Source organism: Petromyzon marinus, chromosome 31 (genome assembly GCF_048934315.1).
Source record: "Petromyzon marinus isolate PM22_M1 ecotype Great Lakes invasive population chromosome 31, UKy_Petmar_22M1.pri1.0, whole genome shotgun sequence".
NCBI classification, from domain to species: Eukaryota; Metazoa; Chordata; class Hyperoartia; order Petromyzontiformes; family Petromyzontidae; genus Petromyzon; species Petromyzon marinus.
In genome coordinates, this window is record NC_133697.1 from 15,667,520 (window position 1) to 15,687,557 (window position 20,038).

The window sequence follows — 20,038 nt, forward strand, 5'->3', positions numbered from 1 at the left end:
AGTGAGGATGATGATGATGATGCATACAATGAAATTTAAAACAACTCTAACAGCCAGTATGCGGTAGCTACGGCCACATCCCAGAACCAGCCCTTGTAATACGTAATGACTCAGCGGCCGATACACAAATACAAAGGGGGAGGCATCACCACAGGGATTCACCACTCCGCTACTCGTCATGTAATGTGGGTGGGTGGCACAGCACCAATCACCACTGCAGCACTCCGGTGTCATTGGTGACAACATGACACCAACGCGTCTCTCTCAGCAGCACACCAACGCGTCTCTCTCAGCAGCACACCAACGCGTCTCTCTCAGCAGCACACCAACGCGTCTCTCTCAGCAGCACACCAACGCGTCTCTCTCAGCAGCACACCAACGCGTCTCTCTCAGCAGCACACCAACGCGTCTCTCTCAGCAGCACACCAACGCGTCTCTCTCAGCAGCACACCAACGCGTCTCTCTCGACAGCACACCACCGCGTCTCTCTCGACAGCACACCAACGCGTCTCTCTCAGCAGCACACCAACGCGTCTCTCAGCAGCACACCAACGCGTCTCTCTCAGCAGCACACCAACGCGTCTCTCTCAGCAGCACACCAACGCGTCTCTCTCAGCAGCACACCAACGCGTCTCTCTCAGCAGCACACCACCGCGTCTCTCTCAGCAGCACACCAACGCGTCTCTCTCAGCAGCACACCAACGCGTCTCTCTCAGCAGCACACCAACGCGTCTCTCTCAGCAGCACACCAACGCGTCTCTCTCAGCAGCACACCAACGCGTCTCTCTCAGCAGCACACCACCGCGTCTCTCTCAGCAGCACACCAACGCGTCTCTCTCAGCAGCACACCAACGCGTCTCTCTCAGCAGCACACCAACGCGTCTCTCTCGACAGCACACCAACGCGTCTCTCTCAGCAGCACACCAACGCGTCTCTCTCGACAGCACACCAACGCGTCTCTCTCAGCAGCACACCAACGCGTCTCTCTCAGCAGCACACCACCGCGTCTCTCTCGACAGCACACCAACGCGTCTCTCTCAGCAGCACACCAACGCGTCTCTCTCGACAGCACACCAACGCGTCTCTCTCAGCAGCACACCAACGCGTCTCTCTCGACAACACACCAACGCGTCTCTCTCAGCAGCACACCAACGCGTCTCTCAGCAGCACACCAACGCGTCTCTCTCGACAGCACACCAACGCGTCTCTCTCGACAGCACACCAACGCGTCTCTCTCAAACTTGCCAGCAACCCCAGACGACTGAACAAAAGACTCCAACAGGGCTCGATTGGCTCGCGACTCTCTGCGGCTGGGGTGGGGGGGTTGTAGGGACACGCGCTGACAGACGCAGCAAGTTGGACACGGGAAGACGTCTTCGCTATTCCGGCAATCGCCCGATGATGCTCGCTGTTGTAATCACCGGCGAAACGTCGTGAACTCAAATCGTAAATGTTGTAAGTTTGCGCTGCAACACACACAACCGGTGTGGTGCCGAAGCAGTAACTAATTGGCACGTTTGGTTCAAGTGACAACACTTTCTAATTGGATATGCCGGGTGGAGGTTTAAGACACATTTACATGAACGCGATCTGACACGTAAAAAACAACAACTTTAAGACGCAGCAAGCGCTGACGGCAGGAAGCCAGAGAACGATAGGAGAGGCTGTGCCGCTGTAGATAGTTTTAGATACAAGAAAAAACGATGTCACGTTATAGTAAAGCCATTTGTTTCTAATCGATAGGGCAGCGTGTGTGAGTGTTGTTCTGCGGCTGACCGAGGGGCGAGGTGGCCGCTGCGCGCGCCTCTCCCGCCCGGCAGCGGCGTCACTGAGGCCGGCCACGTGGGAGGAGGACGCGTGGCCGTGCGCCCATTGTCTCACCCCCCCACCCCCTCCCACGTCGCCCTCCCCCTCCCCCTCGGCTGCCCACGCTGCCGTGCAGGGGGACGTGGTTCCCTAATCGGCATCATGGAGTGGTTTTGCATAAAGAGGGCGATGCTTGGAAGCCCATCAGAAGTGGAAGAGCCTCCGCGGGGAAATCTAAAACTCGGAAGGACTCGAATAATTATTCATCAGCGCGTGCCACCGGCATCGATTCTATTCTGACTAAGCGCAATAATGAGACAGTCGCGTGATCTGTGAAGATGGATAACGCCACGCGATGCGGTGCACCGGTGGCGCAGTGGTTAGAGCACTGCAATAGGAACCCGATTTATATTCCAGGCCACGGCTAACGTCAGTGGCGAGAGAAGTCTGATTTGGTCCTGGGAACCCAGGGAACCCTCCTGAACTAACCGGCACCGTGCAGCAAGGGTGTCACACAGCCCCATACACACAGCCCCACACAGCCCCACACACACAGCCCCACACACAGCCCCACACACACAGCCCCACACAGCTCCACACACACAGCCCCACACACACAGCCCCACATACACAGCCCCACACAGCCCCACACAACAACCAACAACAACAACCGCCATTCGCCACTAAGTGGAGGTGACTTCACCACGTCGCTTGTGCCAGGCCATGTGCACCTTGAGGCCACGTGAAGTGTCGAACGCCCGCTGACAGGTCACGGGGCAGACCCAAGTGCCACGGGTCGACAGACTAAGATGACTGAGATGACTGGCTGATGCACCACCTGTGCCCCCTACTGTGCCAACCTGCTGTGCTTTAACCACCCGGCGCTCCGCTCGTTGTTGTGAGCGTCGCTCCTCCGCCCTCCGTTGTTGTTGGAGGGCGACTGCCTCCAACTGCCCAGTAGCAGCGTCCTTCACGAGCCTCCTCCACAGAGGCCGATCTTGACACCGCTGGTACCAGTCATCGAAAAGTCCACTCAGTTCCACATCTTCCTGTACCACATCACTCCATCTCTTCTTTAGCCCGTGCCGCGCCCGTTTAGCCCCCTCGATCCGGCCGAACAAAAGCTGTTTTGGCATGCGGTGGCTGGGCATGCGGGCTACATGACCCAGCCAACGCAGCCTTGCCTGCCGGAGGAGCTCACCGTTGGGACCTTGCCCAAATCTTTCAAGGATTTGTGAGCTCCTCACATAATCCAGCCTGGTTAAACCCAGGATGGATCGTAGGCAGGCCAACCTAAATGTTTCTAACCGGCGAAGATATTCCATTAGGGGGTCTACGTTTCGCAAGCGTAGAGAAGGGAGGGAATGACCGTGGCCGAGAAGACCTGAAGCTTAGTGCGGAGCGACAGACCAGGTAGCTTCCACACAGCGTTACGCAACCGATAAAAAGATATTGCCGCTCGACTGATTCAGAGTGAGACCCCTGCTGTTAAACTGGAGCCGGTCATTAGCACACTGCCCAGGTATGGGGAACTCTCCATTCTCTCCACAACTGCCCCATCACCGATTGGGAGTTGTGGGGGTGGAGTGTCCGATGGTGCAAAATACCCAGGCAGGTGCTTAGTTTTGGTGGGGCTGATGGTAAGGCCCCATCTCTTAGTGGCATGCTCCAGTCTCAGCAGCAGCGTCTCCAACTCATCATCTGAATGAGCAGCTATTTCCAAATCATCGGCATACATAACGTGGTTGAGCAATAGGATGCCATCCCTTGACCGCACCCGGGCATCGATCAGCCTCCCATTATATCTGTACCAAATGGAGATTCCCCCGGTACAGCTATTGAAGGCTTCACAAACTACGTGGTCAATATAGATGTTAAATAATGTGGGAGCCAGAGGACATCCCTGTCGCACCCCAAGGTGTACAGGGAATGGCTCTGACTCCCGGCCACGTAGTTTTACCCGGGCCCGCTCACCATCATGCAGGTCCTTAATGATCGTGAGCAGAGGGTCAGGGACTCCAAAAGCACGAAGAACAATCCAGAGCCCAGCCCTACTAATGTTATTATAGGCCTTGACCAGGTCAATATAGCAGAGATGTAGGTCTTGCTGGAATTCCCTACACCTCTGCTGTAGCAGACGGACAGAAAATATGGGGCTCCACAAGCCTCTCCTCAGCGTGCCTGGCAAGGCGATGTTGAATAATCCTTGGTAGGACCTTTCCCGGCACACTGAGGAGTGAGATGCCCCTGTAGTTGTTACAGTCTGCACGGTCCCTCCGTCTTAAAGAGGGGGGCCACCAGGGCATCCTTCCAATCCTGCGGAACCCGTCCAGACTGTTGTTATGATGTCATATAGGGCAGTCTGTACACAAACGCCACCCTCCCTCAGCATTTCGCTTGGGAGATCATCTCTGCCCGGTGCCTTTCCTGGTCTCAGACTCCGGATCGCCTTCAGTACTTCCTCAACAGATGGCACCTCAGCCAGCCACTCACAGGGGGTGACTTCTTCCAATATTTGAGGCACCGCAGCCTCAGCAGGGTCATCCCCACTTTGTGCCATGATGTTTTCCTGGCTGAGGGATTTCCCCTCCCCCAGGACCTCACAGAAATGGTCAACAAATCTGCAAACTTGTTCCTGGGGGTCGGAGATTGGATCACCGTTTTTTCCCATCATGATGGTAATAGGTGTTGCGCTGCAGGTTACTTTTTTGATGGAGTTAAATAGAGATTTGTGATCGCGGGCCATTGAGGCAGACTCCATCTCCTCAGCAACGCGCGACCACCACCCATCCTTGCAGCGCCTCACGGCTCTCCGAACCTCCGAGCGAAGGCTGCGGTAAGCCTCCTCATTCTCTGACGTGGGATTCTGTAGCCGATGACAGTGGGCCTGTCGCTTTTTCTCAACTATCCTGAACACCTCCTCTGTCAGCCAGGGTCTCTGGGGAGGTCTGGACCGCGTACCCAAAGCAGCCATTGCAACTGCATGAGTCACGGTCCTAAACCTCGCCCATTTACCCTCGACATCAGGAGGAGTGGGGGACGATGCCAACCCCAGCCGCATGCGATGATGAAATTCTCGCTTGCAACTTTCATCAGAAAACTGAGACCAGGCCACTTTAGGTTGGAATGGGGTCCTGGGTGTACACCCACCACCGGAGTGGATGAAGAGCAGGCGCATCTTACAGATGACTAGTCGATGGTCAAAGGGCAGATCAGCTCCACGGTAGATCCTGGTGTCAAGGACATGAGCTCGCATCCGCTGGTCCGTCACTATGTAGTCCAGCAGATGTTCTTGCTTGGACCCGGCATGCATCCATGATGTTGTGTGGATGCGCCGATGCCGGAACAGCGTGTTGGTAATTACAAGCCCATGGGCTGCACAAAAATCTAGCAGCCTCCTACCGTTGTTTTTGAGTTGATCTGGCCCATGCCCTCCAATCACTCCAGACCAGGTGCCAGCATCCTGACCAACTCGGGCATTGAAGTCACCCAACAAGATGACTCTATCCCGAGGGGCCACTTTAGCCAGCACCTGTGACAGGAGGTCATAGAAGGCCCCACACACACAGTCCCACACAGCCCCACACACACAGCCCCACACTCACAGCCACACACACAGTCCCACACAGCCCCACACACACAGCCCCACACAGCCCCACACACACAGCCTCACACAGCCCCACACACAGCCCCACACAGCCCCACACACACAGCCCCACACAGCCCCACACACAGCCTCACACAGCCCCACCCACACGGCCCCACACAGCCCCACACACACAGTCCCACACAGCCCCGCACACACAGCCCCACACAGCCCCCCACACACAGCCCCACACAGCCCCACACACACAGCCTCACACAGCCCCACACAGCCCCACACACACAGCCTCACACTCAGCCCCACACACACAGCCTCACACACACAGCCTCACACAGCCCCACACAGCCCCACACACACAGCCCCACACAGCCCCACACACACAGCCCACACACACAGCCTCACACAGCCCCACACAGCCCCACACACACAGCCTCACACAGCCCCACACACACAGCCCCACACACACAGCCTCACACTCAGCCCCACACACACAGCCTCACACACACAGCCTCACACAGCCCCACACAGCCCCACACACACAGCCCCACACAGCCCCACACACACAGCCCCACACACACAGCCTCACACAGCCCCACACACACAGCCTCACACAGCCCCACACACACAGCCCCACACACACAGCCTCACACTCAGCCCCACACACACAGCCTCACACACACAGCCCCACACACACAGCCCCACACACACAGCCCCACACAGCCCCACACACACAGCCCCACACACACAGCCTCACACAGCCCCACACAGCCCCACACACACAGCCTCACACAGCCCCACACACACAGCCCCACACACACAGCCTCACACTCAGCCGCACACACACAGCCTCACACACACAGCCTCACACAGCCCCACACAGCCCCACACACACAGCCCCACACAGCCCCACACACACAGCCCCACACACACAGCCTCACACAGCCCCACACACACAGCCCCACACAGCCCCACACACACAGCCCCACACACACAGCCTCACACAGCCCCACACACACAGCCTCACACACACAGCCTCACACAGCCCCACACACACAGCCCTACACAGCCCCACACACACAGCCTCACACAGCCTCACACAGCCCCACACACACAGCCTCACACAGCCCCACACACACAGCCTCACACAGCCCCACACACACAGCCCCCCACACACAGCCTCACACAGCCCCACACACACAGCCTCACACACACAGCCTCACACAGCCTCACACACAGCCTCACACAGCCCCACACACACAGCCCTACACAGCCTCACACACACAGCCTCACACAGCCTCACACAGCCCCACACGGACAACGACAAAACGTGGTGTGGGGGGGGGGGATCCAGTGGTGGATCCAGGGGAGGGGGGAGCTACCAACCCCTCCCCTTAAGATTCCGAAAATTGTTATTTTATTTATATTTCCGAGTAAATCCATGGAATGTTTATGATTATTATTAATTTAGGGTCGGATATAAAAACAGCTTGACATTCTGTTTTTCAGTCCTCATGATGTCCTGCGAGTAACTTTAGTGACAAGAACATGCCACGTGTCTCTCACTCCGCCTCTTAAACCTGTATCTGGCAACTCCCTTCACGTCAGCTCAGCGTGCCCCTCGCCTTCTTGTAAGAGGCCAGGGACAATGGTGATTGACATCCATTTGTCGTGTCACATTCGGAATAACGATGATTATAATAATGTTAATAATGTACAAGCAGTGCTCCATGTCCATCGCGGCTCCGCGTGCCGCTGGCGGTCAAAGTCGCCTCACACGACGAGATGAGAAGAGCGCTCAGTGGTGTCCCGTGGACAGAGCGGCGGTGTCCTCGTCACGGGAGTGAGTTCCCATCAGCAGAGATAGCTCCTCACCGCGTCGCGGCTCTGGGTGCAAGTGAACACACTCCAGAGGCGGTGGAGCGGCTCGCGCGACGCTGCGCTATGAACTCGGCACGCCGAGTTCGATTCCCGCTTACGGCCAACACCAGCGACGATTAAATTATCTGAACCGGTCATCGGCCTCCCCTAGGTCGACTCAAACTCAAATGAGTACCTAGTGCGGTGTGTAAACATCGCTATTGGGGAGACAAAGGCGGCCGGGCGTAGTATTGACCATCCACCCCCTCGTGTGCCGTGCCGGCCTTCATAGGTGCTCGCTAACAGCACTTGCCTCAAAAGCTGTTCAGCCTATAGGGGGATTTTTGTCTTTGTTTTTATGCTTTACCTAAGTTGTAGCCATCATTGTGCCCGGTTTGGGTCATCATTCCACTCTGTTTTAGTGGAATTGTGGCCTATTTCGAGAAACCACAGCCAGTTGCCACATTTACTAAATCCGTCCAGGAGGCGTTGCGCTTCGGATAGAGCGGAAACTTCTCCAGCTAGACGAGGCGAGGGAGCGCCACGGCGCGAGGTTGTGGGAGGGCGATGAGTGATGTCTAGGGCCATGCGCCTGCCCCGCCCCCCGTGTGTTTACCATGACGGGGGCACAGGGGGACTGGTCGATGTCTATCTAGATGCAGACCTCCCCATGCCGTGTCGTTCGTGGGAGTTGTTTGACCATACTTCACTACACTGGTCAATGCGGGTTGATGAAGCGTAGGGGAAGCCAGGACTGTATATCACGTGCCCCTGATGTTAGCCAAAGTCGCGAATTGAACTCAGGTTGTCCGGTTCACGGGTGGGAGGATTCACAATGTAGTGCGCTTCACCACTGCCCCCCCCCCCCCCCCACTTAAATATCTGGTCACGCTTCTGTTGAACCCACAGGTGAAGCAGGCCCCCGAACTGAGAGCGGCTACATCAGATCGCCAAACAATCGTCTAGGTGTGTTGGAGAGACACAACAGGAACGCACAACGTCAGAGTGTTGTGCGCACCTCGGCCATGTGTTGAGGGCACACACTGGAATCGAACTTGTGCCAGCAAGTTGTTGGGGTGGTTTTGCAAAACAGAACGTCGGAATAAAACTCAGAGGTGGCGAAAGAAGAATGATTGGAATGAGTGCACGTGACCAACTATACGACATACGAATCAGAAACACGGACACTGTCCAATAAGAGATGTTAACTACCTCGCCTGCTATACAGGAGGTCGTGGGTTCGATATCGACCCTGACGCCTGCTGCTGTGTAGGTTTCTTCGGGTCCTACGGTTTTCCCCTCCACATTTATCATCAACATCACGCGCTCAGAGGTCGCGTCTGAAAAAGCTGCTGCATAGCCCAGTAGGCCTTGCCTGGTAAAATAAATAAAACGTAGTTGATAGTTTAATAGATGGAACAACACGGGAAGAGTGCGCAAAGAATCGTGGGTGGAGAGGCGCACGCTCGACATGACTCCACGAGGCAGAGGGCTCAATACAGTCACGAAAAAAACACACGGCAGTGGGAAAGTGTTGCTGAGATCACATTGTGGGCTGCTTGTCCCTGGAGATTCATGCGTGCTTTGCGCCTTCACTTGTTTTGAGAAACGTGTGCATCAGAGAACAGACGCAAGGTAGAGACACTTCATGTTGACTGTTCAGAGCGGTGAGTGGGGCTTGGGCAGGGGGCACGTCACTCGAAGGGGCGATGACGGGTGGCCGAGACTAATTACAGAGCGGCAGCCAGAGGGAGCGAACACGCCTGAGAGGACGATGAGATGAGCTCACGTGGAGGGGCCGGAGAGATTGAGATGGAAACAAGTTGTCGTGAAAGATAGTGAGGTCTTTGGGAGGCCTTCACCCAGTCGTGGATAGATCATGGCAGACGAGGTGATGATGAGTATAAGTCGACTGAAGCCAGGGCATGGCCCGAATTCAAGCACAATCTGAAAAATGCGAGAGTACGCCTGGACCTCATATTAACATTAAACTCCAATCGACCTAACCCACCCACCACATCGCATGCAGGAGGTGACGTCGACTGAACCAGGATGCTAATTAATTAATTATGCATATCTGATTACTCGTGAGACATTCATTCTCCCAAATGCAGCTCATGTAAAAAAAAAACCCCGCGCTAAGAAGCCCTAATGAGATTAAATCTGTGTTGCGTCGCCGGACAATGTCGGAGCGAGCTCTGCCCGTCGGGGCGAGGGGCCGTCGAGGCACGCAGCACGCGCTCCGTGCAGCAGCAGCAGCATGCGCCCTGTCTACTGTTGGGAGCCATGTGGCGAGGCGGCTCACCGCCCGCGACAGGCGGGGGAATGCGGGCGGGCGAGCGGGCGGGCGGGCAGACGCGCTGGCAGATGGCGTGGCAGGGCCGGTGGGGGGAGCAGGGCTTTATCTAAGGGTATGTATGGCTGGGGATAATGGGCTGGCGTGTGCCGTCTGTGCCGGCTGGTAAGATTACATCTCTGCTGGGGGCAATACGGCCATGGGTCAGTGGCTATGCGGTTCGACGTGCGCCCCAGCCCGCAGTCTCCAGCTGCCCCTGGCCCGCTGCTCGCCTCAACAATTGCCGCCGCAATCAATTATGCATACAATCAAATAATCCATTAACCAACTAGCATATAGCTGCAAACGTCTGTTTAGGATCAAGCCCATCTTTGCCAAAACGAACTCGTGGGGTTCGTTTATGAAGTTGTTTTTTTTCTTTCACAACGGCCAGGGAAGTTGACCGGAAGCCCGCGGACAGCGCGCTGGGCTACTGCGCCGCGCGGGGACTCGTGGCGCTAATCCCAAAGCCGAATGGCGACCAAGGAATTCATCGCACAACTGTCCCCTGCTGCACATTCCATCCGATAATGATGGCAGCCTCGGGCCGCTTTCCCTCGCTGCACTGGCAACGGCGCGATGCGTACCCCGCGTGCTGCGGCGCGGTCAATCGGTGGAGATTCCGGTGGGCGCATTCAGAGAGATGCCTTCGTGTAGAAGTGTGTCGAGAATGACCGGTGACCGTCCTCGCCGCCCGCCAGCCACAAAGCCAAGGTAAGCGGAGTGGCAAATGGAAGCTCCTCCAGTGAGGAGGGGAACGACGAATCGGATTCACTTTAGAGCTGCACCAGAGCCGCTGCTCAATGGCTGAGCCACGTGGTGCCGGGAGGACACTGGTGGAGAGGGAGAGAGGTCCCGTGGGGGAGGAGGACACATCTGCTGTACAGACCTGGCAGAAGGGGCACTTGTTGCACGAGATGCGATTAGGAAGCGGAGCACAGCTCCCGTCTCATCGAGCGGCGATTCCGCGCTGCGTTACGGGCGGGACACAGCCGCGTGATTTACGAAACCATCACGAAGGGGCCCAGTGACTTCACGTCGCTTAACCAGGCCATTAACACGCACACAGCGGCATGGCGTTTATAATCTTAGCATCAATACAGTCACGAAAAAAACACACGGCAGTGGGAAAGTGTTGCTGAGATCACATTGTGGGCTGCTTGTCCCTGGAGGTTCTGCGTGCTTTGCGCTTCCACTTGTTTTGAGAAACGTGTGCGAGCGATGCCCTTTGTTGTGTTTTAAAAGCGTGGTGCGCAAGGGTGGCACGCGCGTGGCACGTTCATCCTCACGGGAGCGTGGCGACGAGTGGTCGACATGCAACGCACTGCACGCCAAACTCCAGCCTCAAATATGACGTAGCGAGAGATTCCCGAGCTCACATTCTGATGAAGCTCACAGCAGTTGGAGCGAAACGTCGATGTCCGTTGACGTTGACTTTAGCCGTGAGAAGTTTTTAGCCACCGCCAGAAGGTGATCAATACATTGGCGCGTGTGTAAATATTAACATCTTTGTAAACGTGCCAATCTTGTCGGGTGGTGGAGGGTTCCAACAAAACAATTCTGAGACTTTAATGAGGGAACGAAATGTTCACATCTGACACCGAGGGTAATAGGAGCTGTTAGACGTGGCTCGGGTTTGTGTGCGACTGGAGGAGATTCGCCGGCAGTTTGGTGCGAGGGGTGAGCCGCTGTTGAGCCGGGCTGTGTTTGTCAAACGGCACGATGGTGCTGTTTAGCACGTGTTTTCTAGCACCATGGACAGCGTAGAGATGGGGAAACACCCAGAGCTCCCAGTGGGTTACTGCGACCGAGAGACGCGGAGTGTGCGGATGATGCAACTTTGTCAGCGAGGAACTCGGCTGGCATCTTTCAACATTTGTCACCGAGGCTGGACACTGAGACCCTAATGGGGGGTCGATTAAGGTGAATATCCATCGTCAGCCATGATCTCTCCACTGCCAGATGAAGGCCTCCCCAAGCCATGGCCATCCTTCGCAATCTGGTGATTGTCATTACAGGTGGATGTGGCGTCCATCCCGTCTTCGCGTTCAACACCTTCCCGGCGCTGTGATGCGCACACAGAATCTAGTCCGACGAAGAGCTCTCGCCACTCGCAAACCTCATCCGCGCCTGGACCTCTTTGTGCCTGGAGTGCCTGGAGACACAACAGGAGAGAGCAGTCTTGGGGGGAGTGATTTTCAACTCCGGCCCTCTCAACCCCCGAGCGTACAGCTTTCCGTGATAACCACCCATCAGATGCTTTCAGTGTGGCAGTGGCGTTATTTTGCATGCACGTAGTGGTGAGGACTGGAGTTGAGCAAAAGTGTGGAGAGGAGCCACTCACTCTGATGCTGACATCGTCCTGCGGCGTCCAGCGCGACGAGTGCAGCACCCCGCAGGCGATCACTTTGGGACGCCGCGTCCGTCTCTCATTGTGTTGTCCTCATGATGCTGCGGTTGTGTGTGTGCGGTGGTGTGTGTGCGATGGTGTGTGTGCGGTGGTTTGTGTGCGGTGGATTGTGTGCGGTGGATTGTGTGCGGTGGTGTGTGTGCGGTGGTGTGTGTGCGGTGGTTTGTGTGCGGTGGTGTGTGTGCGGTGGTGTGTGTGCGGTGGTGTGTGTGCGGTGGTGTGTGTGCGGTGGTGTGTGTGTGGTTGTGTGTGTGCGGTTGTGTGTGTGCCGTGGTTTGTGTGCGGTGGTGTGTGTGCGGTTGTGTGTGTGTGCGGTGGTTTGTGTGCGGTGGTGTGTGTGCGGTTGTGTGTGTGCGGTGGTTTGTGTGCGGTGGTTTGTGTGCGGTGGTGTGTGTGCGGTGGTTTGTGTGCGGTGGTTTGTGTGCGGTTGTGTGTGTGCGGTTGTGTGTGTGCAGTGATTTGTGTGCGGTGGTGTGTGTGCTGTGGTGTGTGTGCGGTTGTGTGTGTGCGGTGGTGTGTGTGCGGTGGCGTGTGTAGTGGGGAGCGGCAGTGTAGCGATTAGGGTGCTGTGCTTCGAACCCGGCGACCAGAGTTCAATTCCCGATCACAGCCAACACCAGTGACGATTATCTGAACCGGTCCTGGGCCTCCTCTAGGTTGACTCGGCCTCAAATGAGTACCTGGTGCGATGTGTAAACATCGCCACTGGGGTGACAAAGGCGGACGGGCGTGGTGCCTTCATAGGTGCTCGCTAATAGCACTTGCCCCAACAGTCTGGTAAGGCTATACGGGGGATATTTTTCTTGTTTTTTTTTCCAGTGCCAGTTTTATTCTTCCCCGGAGCAAGATTAGTGACACTTGTGAGTGCATTTCCACCGACATCTGAAGTTACAGAGCAACTTCAAACAACCCAGTCTCACGTTTCATGTACGTGTACGAATCATGTACAACACAAATATAATTTTGAAACCGGTTGCTGGGGAAAGTTCCTTTGTCTGACTTTTGGGGTAGGTTATTGTTGAAGTCGCTGCTTGTTTTTGAGCCGTTCCTGAAGCAGTGGAAGCTTCCTTTACCATCTGCCCAAGCACAGTACTAATTGCTGGGCCGCTCTTTCCACTGGAGGGGGACCAGCTGACCAGCCCTGCCCCGGCACATAAAGGGGCTTTGTCGCAGGGTCATGATCACAACAATACCGAGCCCAGGCAGCGAGTCTTCAGACCCGAGATTAGCATAACGCGTGCAGCCTTACACAAAGGCTTCCATACACCCGCAAAACAAGGGCTGCCCAACTGCCCTCACCGCGGTACGGACACGCTCACGCACACACACGAGCGCACACACGCACATGGGTGGACATAAACATGCCCTCAGACAGGCCGCATGTGCTACCCTTCAAACAATGCAAAGACCTATAACGTAAACAACCAATGCCGGTACTGGGCGGCCCAGTGGGTGGTTCCACCGCGACAGCTCGGGGCAATGATGCAGAGTTGTTGGGCTGGCGACGGCGTGTGTGGAAATAATGAGAGCCCACGTGGTTTGTTCAGAATTGAAATAATGAAAGTCCACGTGGTTTACAAATAATTGAAATAATGAAAGTCAACGTGGTCTGTAGAGAATTGAAATAATGAAAATCCACGTGGTTTGTAGAAAATTGAAATTACGAAAGTCCACGTGGTTTGTAGAGCATTGAAATAAGGAAAATCCACGTCATCTGCAGAACATTGAAATAAGGAAAGTCCACGTGGTCTGCAGATAATTTAAATAATGAAAGTCCACGTAGTTTGTCGAGAATTTAAATAAGGAAAATCCACGTGGTTTGTAGAGATTTGCCCAATCGCTTAGAGCATCTTAACTCCAGCTGCGCCACAGGTTAAATGGCGCACCGTCGTGAAATGTTTAACAAGTTCACTGCGCAACGGTAAGGGACATCGTTTGATTTCCACGGATGGATTTAAAACGAAACGCCTATTAGAATGTGGTTATGCCAGCATGCACTCAGCTGTGCTGGGGTCTTCTCGTGATTTCCACCTTTGGTCAGTGCTTTTTGTTCAGACTGTAACTAATTTTAACTTAGTGGTTTGGGAGTTGTGTGATTTTATGATAAAAGATTGCTACTGAAACGTACGAGCTGGGAACTGTGTCGCAAGGGGAGACGAAACGCGTGCGGGCGACTCTCGCCGGGGACTCGGCACCGCAATTATTAAAAAAAACTTCACCAGGGCACACTCGACACGCGCAGAGCGGCGGGCGCAGCGTTAACTCAAAACACAACTTCGTGTTCTTTAAACGCCACGTTCCTCTTTGTCTACGCAATGTTTTTTTGTGTTATGTTTTACAAATGAGAAAAAATATAAACATAAACAGATTTGGCGGCAGTGCGCCGTGATTTGTGATAAGGAGCAATTGTCACCGCACAGGACTCCGGAGCGAACCAGACGAGAGGGAGCCCCCCACCCACCCACCCCGGCCCAGCAGTCGCGTGGCTACAGACACCCACAGACACACACAGACACCCACAGACACACACAGACACCCACAGACACACACAGATACCCGGCCCTGCGAAACACACTTGCGTCGCCCCCTCCCTCCTCCTGCTGCTGCACCACCCCGCCTCTCCTCCAGCCTCCAGGCCAAATAACAGATTAGTGAATGGCAACAGACAGTCCCCAATCCCCCATCAAAATAACACCCACCCACCGCCCGCCGTCCCACCTCTTGCTGCAGGCCGCGGGACGACAATGGGTGAACTATGAGGCGTGCGCACGGCATCAGCCCATGCCTCCACTCCAACCCCACCCTCCCCCTTCTCGAGCAGCACAAACACAAACACACTTCCCCTCCTGGCCCAGGGGCACGCCGTGAGACGCTGAATGGCGAGCGTGTGGACAGCACACACCACACAAACACAACCCCCACCCCCCTACACCACACAAACACAACCCCCACCCTGCCCCGCCCCGCGCCTATTGAGGTGCTCACAAAGCCGTGAATGGCAGGCGTGTGGAAGGCATCATCCCTGTCCCCACGTCGCACATCATCATCACCACCACCACAATCACCATCATCACCACCACCATCAACCACCACCATCATCACCACCATCGCCCCTCCCATTGCAGGCAGCAGAGCCTGGTTCATGGCACCTCCCTCCTGGCTCCTCCCCCCTCGCTCCGTCTCATCCCCATGGCATCACGGGGTCAGCCCAGGCCTTGTTTTGTTTTTGCTGCATGCGGTGGTACCAGCAGAGTGGCATCGTTGCTGCTTCCCGCGACTCGGATCCTCGCTCGATCTCCCTCCCTCCCTCGCACCAACGTCCACCCTCAGTTCACTGCAACCACGAAGCACAACACGTGGCATCTTCTGGACGCAGTGGATGCCATGAAAGTGTGCGTCTGCTGCCACGATCGCTCGCACCTCCTGCAGGCACGTCTCAGCAATTACGAGTAATGCAACAGAGTGAAGGATCATACCTACGGAGTAAATACCCGCGATACCACGATTGGTGATTCCTAGAGCTATCACGATCTAGATTCAAGAGTCACATCCGCGCCTCGCCATTCCCTGAATATTCCAGAAATTGCCAGAAACGTTCTTATTGCCGATAGCCCAATGCGTTTTTCAGTACAGGCAGCAAGTTCGAAAACTTAATTTCTGTAAAACTGTTTTTGTTTACGTACGGTGTGAAAGAAGTTCAACATACATACTTTGTTAAAGTCCAATGCCAGGTTTTGCCATAGACTCTTGTATCTGACAATGCCCAGCCATTGCTGCTTCAGCGACATATGGAAGGGCTCCTAGAAGTATCCTTCACATCCCTGTGAGAGACTCCATGACCGAGTTCTGCTACGAGCAGCACCAGAACTGGAGTCGTGAGTTGCGTGATCCAACACCGACCACGCGTGCCCTGCAGGTAATGCGGAGAGTCTCAAGACTCCGGTTCGCCCTTGAGAGGCCGCGTCAGTCAGTGTTCGTGCCGAGCGCGACGTCCACTCAGCTGAAGAGGAACCGGGCCTTAGCGCCTTCATCGAACAAGGCGCATAGGTTTCGATTTGAAGCTTTCGTGACTGCAAGGATTCATCTTCTTTGGTTCTTTCGGTAAAGTCACGTAGAATGAGAATTAAAAAATAAAATATCACAATAAAATTCTCACGACGTTTCGGCTACAGAGCTTCAATGAAATCATTTAAATCATTGAAGCTCTGTCGTCCCGACAGTTCTGTACCTTTCACCTGAAGACGGCCGCTTGCGTTGTGGCCGAAACGTCGTGAGAATTTCATCGTGTTTTTTTCTCATTCTACGTGACTTTACCGAAAGAACCAAAGAAGAAGGCGCATAGGGTTTGCTCGGTTGTGCTATGTGACTCTCACACAGAGCTTCGGGGTTTTCCGTATGAACATATCTTCCAGCAGCACTTTGGAGTGAAACGTCGGACATCACGCCGAACGACCAACAAGCGGTACAATAGCAACATCACAATATCACAATTAGAATCTGTGTTTATACTGGAAGAATCCGATGAGCTATAAAGCTATTTTTTTCACAGATTTCCAATAAGGGGAGGCCAGAACATAGCAACAACAAAGAATACAAAATATGATAGAAAAGGTAAACAAACCAATAACAAAAATAAACAAATAAAACTAAAGTATAGAAATGTTTTATCTTAGCAGGTAAAGCCCACTGAGCTATTAACTTATTTTTCAGAAGCCACCTGGCCACAAATTATAGCTCAACGAAGTGGCTTATCATGTGGAAATGTATAGCAGCAAAGTTATCTAAATAATCTAAAACATTGAGTTGGGCTTCTGAACGCGGACTGATCCCTCCCGTCATTATTGCTGCCGCTGTTGTTGGTGGGGATGGTGATGGTGGTGGTGACGGCTCGTTCTGCTCGTGAGTTATGGCCGAGGAGCATCTGCTGGGGCAGCAGCAGAGCGCGGGGAGTGGCGGAGCGCCGTGTGTAAGCACGCGGGGCCCTGCATCTGCTCCACCACCTCCTCCTCCCCATGCCTCTATACACGCCGCTCGCACGCGCCCCGCGCGGCGCGTGAGCCGGGGCGGGGGGGCTGCTCCCCTGGGGGAGGCGGTGGGGCAGTGGGGGTAGGCTGGGGAGGGAGGCTGGGGGGGGGACATGTGCAGGCATTGTTCACGGAGCCCCGCTGACCTGGGAGGAGCGACCGGCGCTCACTCGGCAGCTGCTGTGCAGCACCGCGCGTGCGTAATGGGCACGCGGCCTGCACCCAGCACCATATGCCCCGTAGCGCGCACAGCGCTCAGGAGTTGTTCCCTAAGTAGGGGTTGTGCGGGAGAGCTGAAACTCTCTCGCAAGTAAAATGTGCGACCTTAAAAACAACAACTCCTGCGTATAATTGTATCACTGTTGGCCATAGATGAACCAGCAGTAAACCATGTTTAAGCAAGCTAAGCTGTTAAATAAATAAATAATCGGGCCTTTAAACCTATTCGGAGATTTATTTTCACATTGTGTTGAAATACAACAGAACTATGAGACAAAGAGGGGGATGCACTGTGATAGGGCTGTGTCACGGCGCTGCCAGGAGCTGTACACGGGTCCCATGCTCCTTGTCACGGGCTTTAAACGATTAATATCGCTTCATCTCGAGACACAACCATTGCCTATTGCCTGGTGGACACATTGTATATGCATTACTGTACTTTAAATAACCTTACACGTGTCTACATTGATGAAATTAAAACACATGTTGAAAAACATAGTTACAGAATATTTGGATACATTTAAACAACAGTTAAATTAAATGTATATGAATAACAAACGACCATCAACAAGTGGGTGGCGAATGTCATCATTATAACAGCAGTAATCTTAATATGGATTTCGTGATGTCTACTTAAAAGATGTAAATACGAAAGTCGAGGTGGCCGGGTGGTTAAGGGCTGGGCTGGCACCGCTGAAATTCTGTCTTCTAACCCCGGGAGCACCCCCCCAGTGACCTTGGCGACTCCTCGTGTGTCGGGAGATCACGGGTTCGGCCCGGCCACCAATACTGTAGCTGCACAGGAATCCATGAGACCAACACGCGTGTGCGCGTGTGTCTTGTCACTGCATTTGGCTGCTCTGAGATTTGTAAAAGATGACATTTACAATGCAACGATATTACTCTGCAGCAGGGCGCGTGGGAGAGTGCTGCCACCTACTGCGTGGTATTGCGGTCACTTGAAGGGATTTAAAAGAGTAGTTCTGTAATATCCCATTCCGTGGGCCGTTCTCTAACATGAGGATGTCTCTAACTCGGGTGTGTTCTTTCATGGAAATTATTACTTCCTACTGGCTCCTTCCTCTTCAATGAATGGTGATTTGGGATCTTGGTTATTCTCAGCTGTACCAACTGCTCAAAGCAGCCAAATTAATCCTGCAAGCGACTGACCGGCGGGGCTCACAAACGAGACGAGTCCCCTTGGGTGGGAGCTGTCACCCCGATTAACAGATCAACCTCCTGGAGCACAGCACGAGGAAGTGAACCCCCGTGCACACGTGGAGTGGCCCAGGCACGGCAGGTTGTTCACCTCACCCTACCCAAGGTGATCCACACAGGAGACGGGGTCACTTACACCTCCTGCTGGTGATTGACATCAACAACCAGGGCGAGTCAGCCGCAGTGCTCGGTAGGCGCGGCCTCTATCGTACAGGCCGCGCGATGACAACTGTGCCCATCACCCCGAGGGCCTCTCCAAACCTCTCATTCTGAATACCACCGCCAGGCTGCTCACCCTACCCACGAGTGAGAGGACATCACTCCAAGCCTCGGATCCCTCCACTGCATCCCCCCAACTCCATCTCGGATCAAATCAGCGTATCTCCTCGCCGCTTGTAGGATGTTGCATTGCTCCAGCCTTCCGTCTCGCCCTATTCCCCGCCTCGAACGCCGCACTCTCGTAACCGAGGCGAGATCCCGGTAAATCTCCACTCAGTGGAGAGTCGATCCCCCTTCTCATGCGCTACTCCTCTGCTTGCTCTTGCGGTCTGGAACTCTCTCTGCTGAGTGGTGACGAGCAGAGGGCAGTGGAGCCACATTCGTTGTTGTACTGCACTTCTGTGCTCCTGCTGTACTTCATACTGTACGTCTATGCTCCCCGCACCGGGGTCACAAAACCCTCATGACCCAACCGGCCTAGCGGAGGCCCTCATCCAGCAGTGGACAGAGAATGTGCGCGTTCGTGTGTTTCTCGAGACGCGCTTTAGCCTACCGTGAGCCCAAAGTGCGCACGGCTCGGGCAGTGAAGGCGCCGAGAGAACGGCATCCACTCTGTGTTGTCTCACAGCGGCTCTAGTTGTGAGTTGGTATTTGCAAGCAGTGCATCATTAGCATTCGTCCCACACAGGGCAGCGCGCGGCAGCCTGGCAGTGGCGGACTCCGCGTGTGAGGCTTTTGTTGACTACGATGCGAGCGCTCTGTCGAATGTTCCAGGGGGGGGGCTGTGTCGCGTGCTTATTGACTCTTGCCTCGGTCACGTTAGCAACTGTTCAGTGCAGCTGCATTCAGAGCGCGGCTCTGGTCGGTACGGGCCCGACCTGCATTTCAAATCCAGTAATCACGAAAACCGCCACGAACCGCGTCGTCATCCTAACGGGATGTCACCGCTCATTTATGGTGCGTGCATTCATCACAAACGTTAGCATCCACATTAACGAGATGAGGCTGTGTTTAGCCCGCAAGTCGTATTCACGTCCACCAGCCTGAGTGCCCACTGGACGAATGTCTTGCAGAAGGTATTTTCTTTAAACAGGCACACGCTGTGCTCATTTTGACTTTTGAGTCTTATCAGCAGAGCGTGATCTGTCAAGAAAATATTCCTGGGCTGCCTCTTGTTATTGGCCATCCATCACTACTTATACTGTAATAGGGCCCTCCGTGACCGCTACGGGGTCCATACAGAGATGTACACGCTTTCATTCCGCAGTGAATTAATCATGGTTGATGATAACGATAAGATATAAACATGCTATTCCGATTATGACATTTCAAATATTGCAATGAGA